Source organism: Bubalus kerabau, chromosome 10 (assembly GCF_029407905.1).
Source record: "Bubalus kerabau isolate K-KA32 ecotype Philippines breed swamp buffalo chromosome 10, PCC_UOA_SB_1v2, whole genome shotgun sequence".
Classification (NCBI taxonomy): Eukaryota; Metazoa; Chordata; class Mammalia; order Artiodactyla; family Bovidae; genus Bubalus; species Bubalus kerabau.
In genome coordinates this window covers 37,374,896-37,392,617 of record NC_073633.1, presented here as the reverse complement: position 1 = coordinate 37,392,617, position 17,722 = coordinate 37,374,896, and the positions used below count along the sequence as shown (strand labels likewise).

The following is a 17,722-nucleotide window of genomic DNA, read 5'->3' as shown; positions in this document are numbered from 1 at the left end:
CTGTCAGGGAAAAAAAAAACTGTGCACACACTTTTAAACTGTGTATATTTATTTACATGTATTGTAAAATATTGGTAAAATTAGTAAAACATATTAAATATTAGTACAATTAGGGTTTTTTTAATAATAAAAAAATAGTTTCTGATGTACTTTTCCTACATATTCTCTGGGATGAATGCCTCCCACTCCTGAGTCCACTGGGCTATGGGCTTGCGTCATGGGCGCAATGGGCGCCCATGGGCGATGACTTGCGTCAATAGCAAAACTCTCCTCACTGCCACTGATTAATCTTCTGTCAATATCCTTTGGAGGATAGATTGGTTTGCATGCTGGTCTCTCCCCTTGAAAACCAGGGAGAACCCCCTCTGGTCTCTGGAATGCTCTAGAATTTTCTCGTTGTTGTTGTTGAGTGCAGTTATTAATATTACAGACTTAATTTTCTTCATACCCTCCTGCTGGATATAATAGCCATTGCTTTCTTTTCTTAAATCAAAGGAGGCTTGGTTTTCTTTTCTTTGTTTCAATTGATAGATGGTTGATTTATAATACTATATAAGTTTCGGAGGTGGGTTTTTCCAGTGTGACACAAGGCAAGGTTTTTATACGGTCTATCCATCGTTCAGATATACTGCCACTGGGGGATGTCAGCTCGTACCTTGTCATACTTATAATTTATGTAGAGAAATCTGGCTTTCAGAATAAGAATGCTTTATATTGAAGAGATTAGTTGAAAGACACATATGTATTTCACCCACTGTTTATAAAAAGTATTCGAATAAATATGATTACCTTCATTAAAGAAATAGAGGAGTATAAAGGCCAACTTTTTTATTGAATTGTACTGTAAGTTGCCAAGGGGGACGTTTGGAATAGCAATCGTCATTTGCTCAATGAATTGATTTTCCAGTTATGTTCTTTTAAAATTAAGAGAAAAAACCATATTCTTTACCTCACAGCATTAGAATTATCACTCTATGTGCAGATTGTCTGAATAGCAGCCACCAAATTGAAAATTTCCTTTTTCCATGAGCTTTTGGAAGGGGGTCTTGCCATTTCAAGCAGAGGAAGAGAAGAATAAGCAAAGTTTCCTTCATGGGAGGCCAGGTCTGTTCTTGGCTCTGTCTCTTGAGAGTGTGTGATCTCCAGCAGGTCACCAAACTCTAGTATGGCTGTTGTTTTAGCCATTGACTAGACACAGTAATTCCTGTTCCCTTACCCATTTTCAGGAAGTGCCTTCACTCTGTAGGAAGATGCATGGAAATGAATGTAGAAGTGAAGAGGTTTTACCATAAAAAATGGCTCACTGGTGAAGAATCACTATGCAAATCAATTTCACATTTTAAAACAGAATGTTATTGATTTGACTGTTCTGGGTCTTTGTTGCTGCATGGGCTTTTCTCTAGTTTCGGTGAGAGGGGGCAACTCTCTGGTTGCGGTGCGCGAGCTTCTCATTACAGTGGCTTCTCTGTGGAGCACAGACTCTACAGAGCTTGGGTTTCAGAAGTTGCAGCACGTGGGCTCAGGAGTTGTGGTTCCCGGGCTAGAGCACAGGCTCGGTAGTTGTGGCACAAGAGCTTAGTTGCCCAGAATGAATGTGGGATCTTCCCGGATCAGGGATGGAACCCAAGTCTCCTGCATTGGCAGGTGGATTCTTTACCATGGAGCCACCAGGGAAGCCCAAATTTCACATTTTAAAGGCTCATTTTCTTTATCTACTATTATATTATCTAGCCATATTTCCAAATGAATGTTATTTTCAAATAAGATATTTATAGTAAAATTATGAAGATAGTAGAGCGTCCTTGCATCCCACATTGTTTCCCCTTTTATCAACATTTATGATTAGTAATTTTTACTTATTTTATCGCTAAAATTAATATTCTATATCTTCAAGGTCCCAAAAATGGTGGATGCCCTGCTTCCTTTTCTGTGATCTCACTTTGATGGGAAACAGTGTATTTGTTTTAAGTCCAAGCCAGGCTTCAGCAATACATGAACTGTGAACTTCAGATGTTCAAGCTGGTTTTAGAAAAGGCAGACGAATCAGAGATCAAATTGCCAACATCCACTGGATGATCGAAAAAGCAAGAGAGTTCCAGAAAAACATCTGTTTCTGCTTTATTGACTATGCCAAAGCCTTTGACTGTGTGGATCACAATAAACTGTGGAAAATTCTGAAAGAGATGGGAATACCAGACCACCTGATCTGCCTCTTGAGAAACCTATATGCAGGTCAGGAAGCAACAGTTAGAACTGGACATGGAACAACAGACTGGTTCCAAATAGGAAAAGGAGTATGTCAAGGCTGTACATTGTCACCCTGCTTATTTCACTTATGTGCAGAGTACATCATGAGAAACGCTGGGTTGGAAGAAGCACAAGTGGGAATCAAGATTGCTGGGAGAAATATCAAGAACCTCAAATATGCAGATGATACCAGCCTTATGGCAGAAAGTGAAGAGGAACTATAAAGCCTCTTGATGAAATGAAAGAGGAGAGTGAAAAAGTTGGCTTAAAGCTCAATATTCAGAAAACAAAGATCATGGCATCTGGTCCTATCACTTCATGGGAAGTAGATGGGGAAACAGGGTCAGACTTTATCTTTTTGGGCTCCAAAATCACTGCAGATGGTGACTGCAGCCATGAAATTAAAAGACGCTTACTCCTTGGAAGAAAAGTTATGACCAACCTAGATAGCATATTGAAAAGCAGAGACATTACTTTGCCAACAAAGGTCTGTTGAGTCAAGGCTATGGTTTTTCCATTGGTCATGTATGGGTGTGAGAGTTGGACTGTGAAGAAAGTTGAGCGCTGAAGAATTGATGCTTTTGAACTGTGGTGTTGGAGAAGACTCTTGAGAGTCCCTTGGACTGCAAGGAGACCCAACCAGTCCATTCTAAAGGAGATCAGCCCTGGGTGTTCTTTGGAAGGAATGATGCTAAAGCTGAAACTCCAGTACTTTGGCCACCTCATGCAAAGAGTTGAAAATTGGAAAAGACTGATGCTGGGAGGGATTGGGGGCAGGAGGAAAAGGGGATGACAGAGGATGAGATGGCTGGATGGCATCACCGACTTGATGGATGTGAGTTTGAGTGAACTCTGGGAGATGGTGATGGTAAGGGAGGCCTGGTGTGCTGCAATTCATGGGGTCGCAAAGAGTTGGACACGACTGAGCAACTGAACTGAACTGAACAGTGCTTTTGCTTATGGCATTTTTTGGCTCCAAACAACAGAAAAGACTAGCTCAACTGGCTTAAAGAGTAAAGAAAATTTATTAGCTGAGGTAACAGGAGATGTGGCAGTTTCAAAATAAATACAGGGACTTAGTGACATCATCAGAGTCAGGTTTTTTCCATTTTTCTGCTTCCTCATCCTCAGGGAGTTCACTTGTCTGTGATCTAGCATTACTCCTGGTTGCCAGATGGCCATAGCTATGCATCCCATCCAGATACAACCAGCAGAAGAGGGACCATTTCTTTCTTTGTGATTTTGGATCAGCAAGGCAGGGCTTTTCCAGAAGCCCTTCAGCAGACTTTCTCTCAACTGTTTTTGGTCCAAATGCATATGTTTATGCCTACACCAGTTACTGGTAAGAGAAGGGAGGTGCCACGAGGGGCTTAGAGCAAGCATGATGTGCCTCTAGGGGTTGGGGCTGAGGTTCTCTTCCTCTGAGAAAGTATACAGCCATCTAGGGGACAGTGGACATCTGAGCAAAAGTAATGCTGGGATAGAAAGGAGGTGTGGTGGTGGTTGTGGCGATTGGCTGGTGGGTAGGCAATTAACAAAGGCAACTACAACAGATAATACTATACTTGCATTATAAAAGTGAGTGGAAGAAATTTAAATAATAAAATAATGAACACTTACTATTTATGACAAACAAGGTGTTATTCTAAGATAGAAATGGGATTCTGTAAATAATATCATCAAGACCTTTTCTAACATGCTTTGAAATAATGAAAATTTGAGGACCTAATATGGTTATTAGGGGCCTTAAAAACTTGCAAAGCTGGCTATTTCACAGATTCTGGGACAATATATGCCAGATAAATATTTGTTGCGTTATGTTGCATGAATATTTTGTCCAAAGCTATGAAACAAGAATTAATTTTTGCTTCTTTTGCTTGAATATGATTTATTCTTCTAAATTTTGACATTAAACATATAATAGCTTCAATATAGCTAATATAATGTTAGTGTATTAGTATTTTGTAAATAATAAATTCAGTTCAGTTCAATTCAATTGCTCAGTCGTGTCTGACTCTTTGCAACCCCATGGACTGCAGCAGGCCAGGCCTCCCTTACCATCACCATCTCCCAGAGTTCTCCCAAACTCCTGTCCATCAAGTTGGTGATGCCATCTAGCCATCTCATCCTCTGTCCTCCCTTGTCCTCCCACCTTCAATCTTTCCCAACATCAGGGTCTTTTCCAAGGAGTCAGTTCTTTGCATCAAGTGGCCAAAGTATTGGAGCTTCAGCTTCAGCATCAGTCCTTCCAATGAATATTCAGGACTGATTTCCTTTAGGATGGACTGGTTGGATCTCCTTGTTCTCCAAGGGACTCTCGAATCTTCTCCAACACCACAGTTCAAAAGCACCAATTCTTCAGTGCTCAGCTTTCTTTATAGTCCAACTCTCACATCCATACATGACCACTGGAAAAACCATAGCCTTGACTAGATGACCTTTGTTGGCAAAGTAATGTCTCTGCTTTTTAATATGCTGTCTAGGTTGGTCATAACTTTCCTTCCAAGGAGTAAGTGTCTTTTAATTTCATGGCTGCAATCACCATCTGCAGTGATTTTGGAGACCCAAAAAATAAAATCTGACACAGTTTCCATTGTTTCCCCATCTATTTCCCATGAAATGATAGGACCAGATGACATGATCTTAGTTTTCTGAATGTTGAACTTTAAGCCAACTTTTTCACTCTCCTCTTTCACTTTCATCAAGAGGCTTTTTAGTTCCTCTTCACTTTCTGCCATAAGGCTGGTATCATCTGCATATTTGAGGTTCTTGATATTTCTCCCAGCAATCTTGATTCCCACTTGTGCTTCTTCCAACCCAGCATTTCTCATGATGTACTCTGCATATAAGTGAAATAAGCAGGGTGACAATATACAGCCTTGACACACTCATTTTCCTATTTGGAACCAGTCTGTTGTCCCATGTTCAGTTCTAACTGTTGCTTCCTGACCTGCATATAGGTTTCTCAAGAGGCAGGTCAGGTGGTCTGGTATTCCCATCTCTTTAAGAATTTTCCACAGTTTGTTGTGATCCACACAGTCAAAGGCTTTGGCATAGTCAATAAAGCAGAAGTAGATGTTTTTCTGGAATTCTCTTGCTTTTTCAATGACCCAGCGGATGTTGGCAATTTGATCTCTGGTTCCTCTGCCTTTTCTAAGGCCAGCTTGTACATCTGGAAATTCATGGTTCACATAACTGTTGAAGCCTGGGTTGGAGAATTTTGAGCATCACTTTACTAGCATGTGCGATGAGTGCAATTGTGCGGTAGTTTGAACGTTCTTTGGCATTGCCTTTCTTTGGGATTGGAATGAAAACTGCCTTTTCCAGTCCTGTGGCCACTGCTGAGTTTTCCAAATTTGCTGGCATATTGAGTGCAGCACTTTCACAGCATCATCTTTCAGGATTTGAAATAGTTCCACTGAATTCCATCACCTCCACGAACTTTGTTCGTAGTGATGCTTTCTAAGGCCCACTTGACTTCACATTCCAGGATGTCTGGCTCTAGGTGAGTGATCACACCATTGTGATTATCTGGGTTGTGAAGATCTTTTTTGTACAGTTCTGTGTATTCTTGCCACCTCTTCTTAATATCTTCTGCTTCTGTTAGGTCCATACCATCTGTCCTTTATTGAGCCCATCTTTGCATGAAATATTCCCTTGGTATCTCTAATTTTCTTAAAGACATCTCTAGTCTTTTCCATTCTGTCGTTTTCCTCTATTTCTTTGCATTGATCGCTGAGGAAGGCTTTCTTATCTCTTCTTGCTATTTTTTGGAACTCTGCATTCAGATGCTGGTATCTTTCCTTTTCTCTTTTGCTTTTCACTTCTCTTCTTTCCACAGCTATTTGTAAGGCCTCCTCAGACAGCCATTTTGCTTTTTTGCATTTCTTTTCCATGGGGATGGTCTTGATCCCTATCTCCTGTACAATGTCATGAACCTCCATCCATAGTTCATCAGGCACTCTATCAGATCTAGTCCCTTAAATCTATTTCTCACTTCCACTGTATAATCATACGGGATTTGATTTAGGTCATACCTGAATGGTATAGTGGTTTTCCCTACTTTCTTCAATTTAAGTCTGAATTTGGCAATAAGGAGTTCATGATCTGAGCCACAGTCAGCTCCTAGTCTGATTTTTGCTGACTGTATAGAGCGTCTCCATCTTTGGCTGGAAAGAATATAATCAATCTGATTTTGGTGTTGTACATCTGGTGATGTCCATGTGTAGAGTCTTCTCTTGAGTTGTTGGAAGAGGGTGTTTGTTATGACCAGTGCATTTTCTTGGCAAAACTCTATTAGTCTTTGCCCTGCTTCATTCTGTATTCCAAGGCCAAATTTGCCTGTTACTCCAGGTGTTTCTTGATTTCCTACTTTTGCATTCTAGTCCCCTATAATGAAAAGGACTTCTTTTTTGGGCGTTAGTTCTAAAAGGTCTTGTAGGTCTTCATAGAACCATTCAACTTCAGCTTCTTCAGTGTTACTGGTTGGGGCATAGACTTGGATTACTGTGATATTGAATGGTTTGCCTTGGAAACTAACAGAGATTATTCTGTCATTTTTGAGATTGCATCCAAGTACTGCACTTCAGACTCTTTTGTTGACCATGATGGCTACTCCATTTCTTCTAAGGGATTCCTGCCCGCCGTAGTAGATATAATGGTCATCTGAGTTAAATTCACCTATTCCAGTCCATTTTAGTTTGCTGAGTCCTAGAATGTTGACGTTCACTCTTGCCATCTCCTGTCTGACCACTTCCAATTTGCCTTGATTCATGGACCTGACATTCCAGGTTCCTATGCAATATTTACATCATCGGACCTTGCTTCTATCACCGGTCACATCCACAACTGGGTATTGTTTTTGCTTTGGCTCCATCCCTTCATTCTTTCTGGAGTTATTTCTCCACTGATCTCCAGCAGCATATTGGGCGTCTACCGACCTGGGGAGTTCCTCTTTCAGTATCCTATCATTTTGCCTTTTCATATTGTTCATGGTGTTCTCAAGGCAAGAATACTGAAGTGGTTTGCCATTCCCTTCTCCAGTGGACCACATTCTGTCAGACCTCTCCACCATGACCCGCCCATCTTGGGTGGCCCCACACAGCATGGCTTAGTTTCATTGAGTTAGACAAGGCTGTGGTCCGTGTGATCAGATTGGCTAGTTTTCTGTGTTTATGGTTTCAGTGTGTCTGCCCTCTGATGCCCTCTTGTAACACCTACCATCTTACTTGGGTTTCTCTTACCTTGAACGTGGGATATCTCTTCATGGCTACTCCAGCAAAGCACAGCTGCTGCTCCTTACCTTGGACAAGGGGTATCTCCTCACTGCCGCCCCTCCTGACCTTGAACGTGGAGTAGCTCCTCTCAGCCCTCCTGCGCCCGCACAGCCCCTATCAGATCTAGTCCCTTAAATCTATTTCTCACTTCCACTGTATAATTGTAAGGGATTTGATTTAGGTCATACCTGAATGGTCTAGTGGTTTTCCCCACTTTCTTCAATTTAAGAGCATGGCCCTGCCCATCAGAACAAGACCCAGTTACTCTTATCCTTCTCCATCAGAGGGCAGACAGACTGAAAACCACGATCACAGAAAACTAACCAATCTGATCATATGGACCACAGCCTTGTCTAACTCAATGAAACTATGAGCCACACTGTGTAGGGCCACGCAAGATGCACAGGTCATGGTGGAGAGTTCTGACAAAATGTGCTCCAGTGGAGAAGGGAAATTGAATATTGAAATAGCTCAACTAAAATAATAAATTGAATCAGGAAAAGGCTTAACCCATACACTGTCAAAACATTTCCAACATTTGAAGAACAAACTGATTTGAAATTATCTATTTTAAAATCTTTACATTTATTTGCCTTTGTTGTTTATTGAGGTATAATTTACACAGTCCACTCTTTTTTGGTGCAGAGGCCTATGAATTTTGAAAAATGTATATAGTGTGCAACCATCAGGAGTATTTGTTACATTCTAAAAGTTCCCTCATGCCCCTTTGTAGTTAATTTCCCCCCGTCTAATCCCTGGCAACCATTGCTTTGATTCCTGTCCCTACAGATTTGACTTTTCCAGAATATTCTAAAAATGGAATATACTGTATATAGTCTTTTAAGTCTGGCTTCCTTCACTTGGCACTACTCTTTTGAAAATTCTTTATGTATGGTGAGTACCTGTTGTTGGTGCCTTTATATTGCTGATTAGTATCCCATTGCATGGGGGACTGTGTACGGTCCACTATGCAATGGGATACTAATCAGCAAGAAAAAGGAACATTTGGTTTGTTGCTAGCTTTTCACAATGATAAATAACATTACTATAACTGTTTGTGGAGAGGTTTTTATGAAAACCCTTCATTTCTCTTGAGTAAGCTGCTGGGTTATTTGCTATTTATTTAATGTTTTAAGAAACTGCCAAATTATTTAATCAATTGGCTATACCATTTTGCATAAGAGAGTTTCAGTTGCTCCACATCTTCCCTTAGCATTTGGTAATGTGAACTTTTTATTTGCGCTATTGTTGAAGCTGTATAGTGGTATCTTATTGTGCTGTCATTTGTATTTTACTAGTGATTAATTATGTGGAATATCTCTTCATGTGTTCACATGGCATATTTCTTCACTGGTTAAATGACTGTTCAAATCTTTTCCCAATTATTTTTTGAGTTGATTTTTATTATTATTTAGTTTTCAGTTTTAGAAATATTCTAAATACAAGTTTTTATTATATGTTGTTGCTGTTGATCAGTCTCTAAGTCCTGTTTGACTTTGCAACCCCATGGACTGTAGCACACCAGGCTTCCCCGTCCTTCACTATCTCCTAGAGTTTGCTCAGATTCATATCCATTGAGTCAGTGATGCTATCTAACCATCTCACCCTCTGATGCCCTCTTCTCCTTTTGCCTTCCATCGTTCCCAGCATCAGAGTCTTTTTCCAATGAGTCAGCTCTTTGCATCATGTGGCCGAAGTACTGGAGCTTTAGCTTCAGCACCAGTCCTTCCAATGATCTGACTTCAATGAGTTGCAAACCTAGATCAATTTTAGGTGATAATCAGATCAAGCTATGTCAGGACAGTTCGTATCAGTCTTCATGTTTTCAACAAGATGTGCTGCCAGATTGAGGGCAATGCAAATTCATCTGAAATTTTCAAATTCAGTTAATTAAGGTGTCTAGATTATCGTTAGACCACACAACCTGTGTTTGCTAAAATAAGCCCATTGCTCAGATGTGTCTGACATTTTGTGACCCCATGGACTGCAGCCCGCCAGGCTCCTTTCTTTATGGGATTCTCCAGGCAAGAATACTGGAGGGGTTATCATTTCCTACTCCAGGGGATCTTCCCAACCCAGGGATTGAACCCGGGTCTCCTGCACTGCAGGTAGATTCTAAGTAAACAAAAAACTTCTACAAGAAACACAGCTCAACTGGTTAACTCTTCTGTTTACAGACACAGGAGCACTTCTTCGCCTAGCAGGGATGTTGTGAAGCACAGTTAATTATTTGCAAAATGATCCCAAGCTCCCAGATAAAAGGAAACATACTTCCCATGCCCAGTGTTACTGTTAGTGTCCTCTGCCGCCAGGGAGAATCTGATGCAGAACCTGCCTCAAGCATCTAAGAAGACTGGCATGTGACCACAGAGGGAAGCCTCCGTGCTTGTTCATGTGTTGGAAAACTGTTCAGCTTGCCTGTGATATAATGAGGTCAAAGTTTAAGGGTGGGTGCACTGGCCAAAGTCAGGTCTTTTACAAAACTGTGCCCAATAGTGTCAGGAGCATCAACCAGAGAAAGAATCCAGGAGCATCAATCAGAGAAAGAATCCAGGAACAAACTAGTATTCATTTCCCCAAATTCCTTTTGCTTTGCTGTTTTCAGTTTTTCAAAGATCACATTCAAATAGCATTTTATGCTTTCACTGAATTAACAATAGCCCGGAGAAGGTATTTCAATCCCAAAAGAAACCTTTTCTATTATGACAAACCTTCGGGGGCTCATCTGGAGCACTGCTGATAGGGGCCTTCAATCAGACCTGGAAGCCCGAGCTAGTTCCTGTGCTGTGTTGTCTCCAAAGTTGTATTTATGGCCAAGGCTATGGTCACTATCAAAAGAAACATGGGCTCAGAGTTCCTCTAGAGAAGAGGAATGTTAAGTGAGACATGTGTCTGCGAAAACAATCAACTAAACATATCCCCACTGCCTCTCCCTTAACTTTAGGAAAAATGGCTTTTTTAAAATGAGTTTTAGAAAAGCAATAATAAACCAAGCTATTTACCTTATACTGATGTTGATGTTAACAGAAAATGCACAGTTTTTTAATGGTGCATTTAGTTTATTAGATGGATCCTTCTATGGTAGTGATATTGTTAATAACTATATAATGTACAATAAAACTATGAGATATGATGCTAGTTTTGTTAGAGCACTGATGTATGATGTATTACATAATAATCTTATTTAATCCTTACAATAGTCTTATGTGATAGGTATTATGTCAATTTTACAACAGAAGAAATTGAAGCCTTTAGGCTCATTATTTAAGTGGGGGAGCAGGGATTCCAGCCTGTCGCCAAATTGAGTGTAAGCCACCAGGTTCTACTGGGTACAGTTATAGAATATGATATACTAATCATTACTGGTGAGGATCAGAAAAATTCATGAATTACTATTGGTTTAAACATTATCCTTACAGGAACAGAAGATAGTAAACATAACATCTGTGGATTTTTTTAATGGAAGGAGAAATCAAATGAATATGTAAATCAGCCAGGGGGGAAAATAACCTACAACTGTTTCCAAAATCATTTTTAGTAGCAAATCCTTAAGCTACATGGCAATGTATAGAAACTGAATGCTGCGCTTTCACTGCCGGGACCAGCGTCTAACCACTGGTTGGGGAACTAAGATCCCCCAAGCTACACAGCCAAAAAAACCCAAGAAACTGCCACCGAATGAAAAGGATTTTAGGTTACTTAAATGCAAATAAAATAAGAGGTATTTCTGTCAAAGCAACAGCTGATTCCTACTATAGAGATCAGACAATCAGTAACAGCAAAAACAGTAAGGTTCAGAATGTTCATTCAAAAATATACAATGATCTTTTACTTTGTAAACAGTAAAAGTAACTTAGGTATTGGAAGCTCTTTCTGGAATAAATGATTAACGTCATGGTGCCAATGATGGTGGACAGGAGGTTAGGAAGGACGAATTCTAGTCCTGCCTCCAATTAGCTAGCTCTGTCACCTTGGATGAGTCATGCGACCTCTCCCGACTCCAGTTTTCTCACTTGTACAATGAGGTCTCTGGTCTCTTCCAATTCTAAAATTCTCTGAGTCTATGAGTCAAACTCATTTCTTCTTTGCTTAATGGCTCAATTTTCCTTTCCGCATACCTCTTAGGGAACCGATTGAAAATGCAATTCAATTCTCACATGGGCTTCTTTGCTCACTCCACGCCTCCAAGCTGCTGCTGCTGTTTTTAACCCCTTTGTCATTGGGAAACACTTTCAAGGATAGTGGGGAAGCAAGTAAGATGAAAATAATTTACCAAAAGACTGAGTTTTACATTGACATGCAATGCACTTATGTCCACTTTGCCATCTTTCTAGCTGTTCTGCTTTTCGATTACCCTCTGTTAGGCTGAATTGCTTTTCTTTTTTTTTTTTCATTTACCACAAAATGCTTTTTAAAAAATTGTAACTTGGAAAACCAAGATGGATTCTTCTATTCAAATTAGCAAGCAACAAAATATTTTTAGCTTTTTACCTACTAATTTTCTGTGTGCAATGATTGTCATTAGTTTAGCTGACAGAATTAATGAGCTGATTCAATTAAAAGGTTTTAGGAACATTATTTATGGCTTAATGGTAAGTATATTAGCAAAAACTGCATTACCATGTAAAGCATACCCATCTCTTTCACCTTTGAAAATATTTCAACACTTCTCTCTGGAAGCATATTTTAAAACAAATATAACAAATATATAATGACTACTTTCTAAAAATGCACTGCACTAAGTAGGAAATTGAAATCCAGAAGGTATTAGGACCATGAAAGAGAAGGAAGGCCTGTTCTGCAGCTGACCTTGAAACCCCAGCTTGCATTTACTGGGAAAACAAACAGTAAAAATAAAAATCTACGGAGTATGTGAGACCATCTAATAGAAGACAATCCTCAAATCGCAAGATCCTTATGGACAGCCCAAACTGTAGAGACCCAATGTTTCTCTTCAATAACGTCATGTAACTTGTAAGTGTTTACTTTACTGAGAGAAATAATTATCTGTGGCCTTCTAAAGTGTTTACCTTGAGTTTTTAAATCATATTCCTATTGAAATATTTTGCTTATATGAATTGATAAACAGATCTCAGCCATGGACAGATGTTACTAATACTTCACTTGATGTTATAGAACCAATGAAAATGTTACTGTTTATTATTCAGGCCCATGAACAAGATTATGAGTTCTGTTCCAAATGCTTAGAATTTATTTATATTTGCACTAAACATGAACGGCCTAGGGCAGGAATAGAAAATATGTGGCATCTATGTGATTACTACCCACTCCAAAGACTTGTGCCCAGAATGATCACAGCCTTATTTCCCATTGAGCTGGACTCAGCCTCAGAACCCTTCTCAACAGTAGTGAATGCAGCTACCACAGCATATAGAAAATTATTTGCTGCCCAAAGTCTAGAAGTAAAATATCTTACTAAAAGCCCCACAGGTTTGCCTCTTTCCTTTTTATACTATAATTGTCTTTTCTGAAATTTTCAAATCTTTTGCTTTCATTTTGCCAAGTAATGATTTGTGCACCGTGGCTGAGCCACCTGGGAAGCCCAAGTAATGATTTATTTTCCCCCAAATGAGCATTTACTGCATATTTCTGAATTCCCCACAACACCTGAGACAGTTTTAAACATACACTTGCCATTGTTGCTGTTTAGTCACTAAGTCGTGTCTGACTCTTGCGACCCCATGGACTATAGCCTGCCAAACATACATCAGGGACTCAATAAATACTCATGTCTTCAAGACCCTAAATGCTAAAAATATAAGATGGAAACATCCCACAGAGCCAAAGAGGATCCAGTCTCAGCGACATCTGTCCTGAGTGTCAGTTCTCTCCGGAGACACTCATGGAAGGAATCACGTACCAAAATGGCCCCAGTGAATTAAGTCCTGGGAAACCGGCAGAGCACAAAAGAAATGTGAGAATTCCAGCTCCTTTTGTGTCATAAGTCTTCAAAATATGAGGAAATATGCCAAATGTCTCTGGCTTTCAGATGATAACATACTCTGAATTAATGACTAACAGGGAAACACCCCCTGAGCAGTTCATGGACAGTGTCTCTCCCAAGTCAGATCCTGTTGGCCAATGACCAGAGAACCCGTCTCTCCTGAGCCAGCAGACACTTCTATGGCCAGGAAGCACTTTGTCACCGGCTCAGCAGTATAAAAGCGAGCAATGGAAAGCACCATTTTTTGCAGTTAATCTAATAATTTCACCAAATATCCCCAAATCTGTGTACAAAACATAGTTGCCTTGACTTGATTTTAGGGGAAACTTCCTTAAATAGAAATGTAAAGATAAAGCTAAGCCTTAATAAGCCTTAAAAAAAAAAATTTTAAATGTTTGAGTTAATTTAGCAATATATTGGATAAACAATAATGTACAAAGGCTAATTTTAAGGCAAACACAATGAAAGCACAGGAATTCCTCTTACAACTAAGTGCATATGTGGCTGCTAAGTTGCTTTAGTCATGTCCAGTTCTTTGCGACCCTATGGATTGTAGCCCACCAGGCTCCTCTGTCCATGGATTCTCCAGGCAAGGATACTGGAGTGGGTAGCCATTCCTTCTCGAGGGGATCTTCCCAACTCAGGGATCAAACTGTGTCTCCTGCATTGGCAGAGGATTCTTTACCCTCTGTGCCACCAGGGAAGCCTTTACAACTAAGTATGCATCCTCAAATACTCTGGTGGATGAAACTGCCATATTTCAGATTTTGAGGGTTTCTGAAGTAATTAATTCTCACCAAAGTAATTAATTAATGTCAAAATATATGATGTGTTTCTCTGATTCCAATAAATACACCTAGTTTTCAGCTGAAAAAAATGAGAAAGTTAAAAAGCCTCCAATTATTCCTTTAATGCAAGCGAGTAAGAGCACATTTAAGCTCAACAGTCATTCATTTGTGCATTCAACATTTATTGAACACCTGCTCTGTGCCAGGAGCTCTGTTAGCTATTGGGTCATAGAGTGGTGAACAAGATAAACACAGTTCCTACTCTATGGAACTTACAGTCGAGTCGGAAAAGCTCGCCACTGAACAACTACAGAGAGAAGTACATCAACAATTGAGATAAACGTGGCACAATCAAATAAAAGGTGCTTACAACTTTTGGTTTGCTTACAAAACTATGGTTTCCTGCAGAGGTCACTGGGATTATATAAATTTTGATTTTTCCCTATAAAAGAAATTTCAGTTAAAATTAAAAAACAGTCCACTTTACATACACTCAATTGTAATTTCTGACTGTATCTGTGTTGAATATAAAAAGGACGCTTTTTTTTTTTTTAAAGAAAAAAGTGCTAGCTATTCTAGAAATACCTTTAACTGAGGCTGTTTTCAGGGGAATTCATGACTGCTTTAGGTTAATGGTCGGTGGCTTCATGTTCAGGCCTCAATTAAACTCTGAACTTCCATTGTTCTTACTTAATTGACTTGGTTATATTTCATGTCAGCATTTCAAAATGACCTTCCTTTTAAAAAATAAAAATTACCTGACAGGGAAGCATTGTGGCAGCCATCCCACACTGTCTTTATGTATGGTTGGGCCTAGAATTTACTCAATTTATTTACCACTAGGGTACTTCTCATCATCCTTGCTTACGACATGAGACAGCTCCAAGTAAATGCAAGTGGTGAGGGAAAAGAGATGAAACACGAAATCTATCTGCTACCATGACTATTATTAAGATGCCAACTAAATCCACTGATATCCACTTTAATTCTAATCAGGGAGTTAGTCTTAAACACCTTGCATATCATGATTAAATGCTGTCAAGTTATGCTTCTTTGAAAGCAGGATTATGTGCACCTTTTCCTTCCATTACAAGTGCCTCCAAAGGTTTAGTTGTGCCAGTTAACTAGATGGAAACGTAAATCCCCTTTACTTGTACACGAGACAACAATAAGAACAAGTTGGATTGCTCTAACTAATGAGTGGGATTTTATATAAAGTAGGTATGACGCCAAGATGGAACGCTGCTAGACTGACTGAAGCAAATTAAAGCATCAAATGAGTCTGTCCCCTCCCCCCGCATTGTGGAAAAGTTTTAAAAGTCTTTTTGAAGTACTTTGATCAAGCTTTGAAATCATTTTAGTGGATGACTATTGTATGAAAACCGTAATTTATAGTTCTTGACCTAAGCAGCTCTTTGTCTCACAGCAATGTTCAAAACAATAGCAGGAAAGTGAAAAACACAAGGGGAACGCAAGCTGTTCTGGTTATTATTTAATTCATAATTCCATCTTCCTTAATCTTTGCAATCCAGGCATGTTCTTAATAAAACATCTTCAGACCATTTTTACTATATATAGGAAGGTTAGTTTGGCATAATACAATTAGAGGGTCTGAACTGTGTCACTGGGACCTTTCCTTAACCTGAGGGTGACCTACCAGGCAGGTCCAGAGAGGATCTCGCTATAAATGGTGACAGTCCAGGCAAACTCCTATTGTTTGCCTTTTAATTTCCTCTCTAGTTAAGCCGGCTTTGTTCCTTGACCTTAACTGAGAAGGTGCCAACTGGGAGATTTTCACCTCCCATCCTATTCACAAAATAGTTATAGTTAGGAGGCAATTTGCTCCCAGCAGATCACACAGAAAATGGCAAGCTTCCTCCAAGATGAACGAGCTAGGCCGTGATTCTCTAATTGAATCACAGAGACATTTTACTATTTTAATTAGTAATTTTAATCAGCTAAACATCACCATTCAGCCTGAAAATATCAGTAAACCTCACATGTTCTTTGGACTCTTTTTGCCAAAATAGTTACGGATAGACTAAACCTCAGGCTCTCTTTGACCCTGTAAATATCTTAGTTACAGGTTTTAGGATCTTCAGGTGCCAAAGATGCCTGTGAACACTGGGTACACGGAGGAGCCTTACGTGTGCTTTTCCCCAGAGGGTTTAGGCCATTTGGTCTTCCCCAACCTGGACTCTGAAAATACATGGATTAGGATTCAGACGGGCTGCATTTCAGTCCTGGGATCATTTCCCAGAGAGAAAAAGAACCAAGATATAGTGTTGTTGATGTTCAGTAACTCAGTCATGTCTGACTTTTGTGACCCCATGAATCGCAGCACGCCAGGCTTCCCTGTCCTTCATAATCTCCCAGAGTTTGCTCAGACTAACGCCCACTGAGTCAGTGATGCCATCCAACCTCTCATGCTCTGTCGTCCCCTTCTCTCCTGCCCTCAATCTTTCCAGCATCAGAGTCTTTTTCAATGAGCTGTAGTAAGTGCCGAATGTGTGTCTACGTGGGAAGAAACTGCAAAGGGTGGAGAAGGGGAGATGACAGGGAAGAGGAAGGGAATGGAGGCCAGCACGGATTTAATTCAACTGAAACTGCAGGTCTGTAAAGAGGGTGTGTGTGTTGGGTGGCGCTGGTGAGAAAGAGCAGACATCTCAGGTATCTTGGTTCCAGAGAGGAAAGCAAACACTGGGTGTAGCTCCTCAGGGAGGGGCGAGTGAACTAACTGTTCACTTGGGCGCTGTGCGTTAATTAGTGAGGCCCACCGGGGCCCATTTAGTGGATGACCTCATCCAGGGTGCTAAGGAGTCCCCTGGTGGCTTTAATGAGTGAGTTCACCCCTCAAAGACTTGACAACTTATCTTTTTCCAGAGTGGAATTAAGCCTTGCCAATAATGAGCACCTATACACCTATGCTTAAAGGAAAATGATGTCCCCTGGAGAGCCAGTTTTCTACTCTGCACTCGAGCCTCCCTTTTACATATGATTTAGGAGTGTTCAGAAGAGTTAACAGACACCTTGCCCAACGCAAATTAAAAAAAAAAAGAAGTCTCATTGTTTTTTGTTTGTTTGGGGTAGAAATGGGGTGGGACCAAGTCTGTGAAGTATCAGCGCTGGATCAGCTTTGCTCTGAACTCATCCCTCTGAGAGCTTCGAACGAACAGTGTCTCCTGTTTGTTTGTGAGAGCAGACGCTTGGCAGGTCTACATATGCCAGAGAGAACATCATTGAGTTTTATGTTTGTACACACATTCCTGCTTTCTCACTTGGCTTAATTCATCAGCACGGTTTGCAGAGATCTCCATAAAGTAGGATTTGACTTTAACGTTAATGTTCTAATGATGAGAGAAGAAAAAAAAAAATGTCACCATATGTCTACTCTTTAGGGGTGATGTTTATACTGTCTAAATTAAAAAAAAAAAACACACAAGTAA

The 17,722-nt window shown here is 40.0% G+C and overlaps 1 protein-coding gene and 1 long non-coding RNA gene across 3 annotated transcripts in view; both read right to left on the bottom strand.

Moving 5' to 3' along the window:
- CDIN1 (CDAN1 interacting nuclease 1) overlaps positions 1–17,722 on the bottom strand; it is a 277,462-nt gene that overhangs the window by 30,149 nt on the left and 229,591 nt on the right. Inside the window, exon 12 of one of the 2 annotated variants that reach the window (XM_055537306.1) lies at positions 14,384–17,623. The exons of the other annotated variant lie outside the window; for it this stretch is intronic. The gene's annotated coding sequence lies outside the window, so the exon portion shown is untranslated. Of the gene's footprint in view, positions 1–14,383; positions 17,624–17,722 lie in introns of those variants that run through there. 2 annotated transcript variants of the gene reach the window in all.
- Positions 8,867–10,663, bottom strand: LOC129621186 (uncharacterized). Its single transcript, XR_008699085.1, has 3 exons — positions 10,235–10,663; positions 9,795–9,941; positions 8,867–9,281 (listed from the first exon to the last, which is right to left on the bottom strand). It is a non-coding gene; the product is annotated as an uncharacterized LOC129621186 (long non-coding RNA).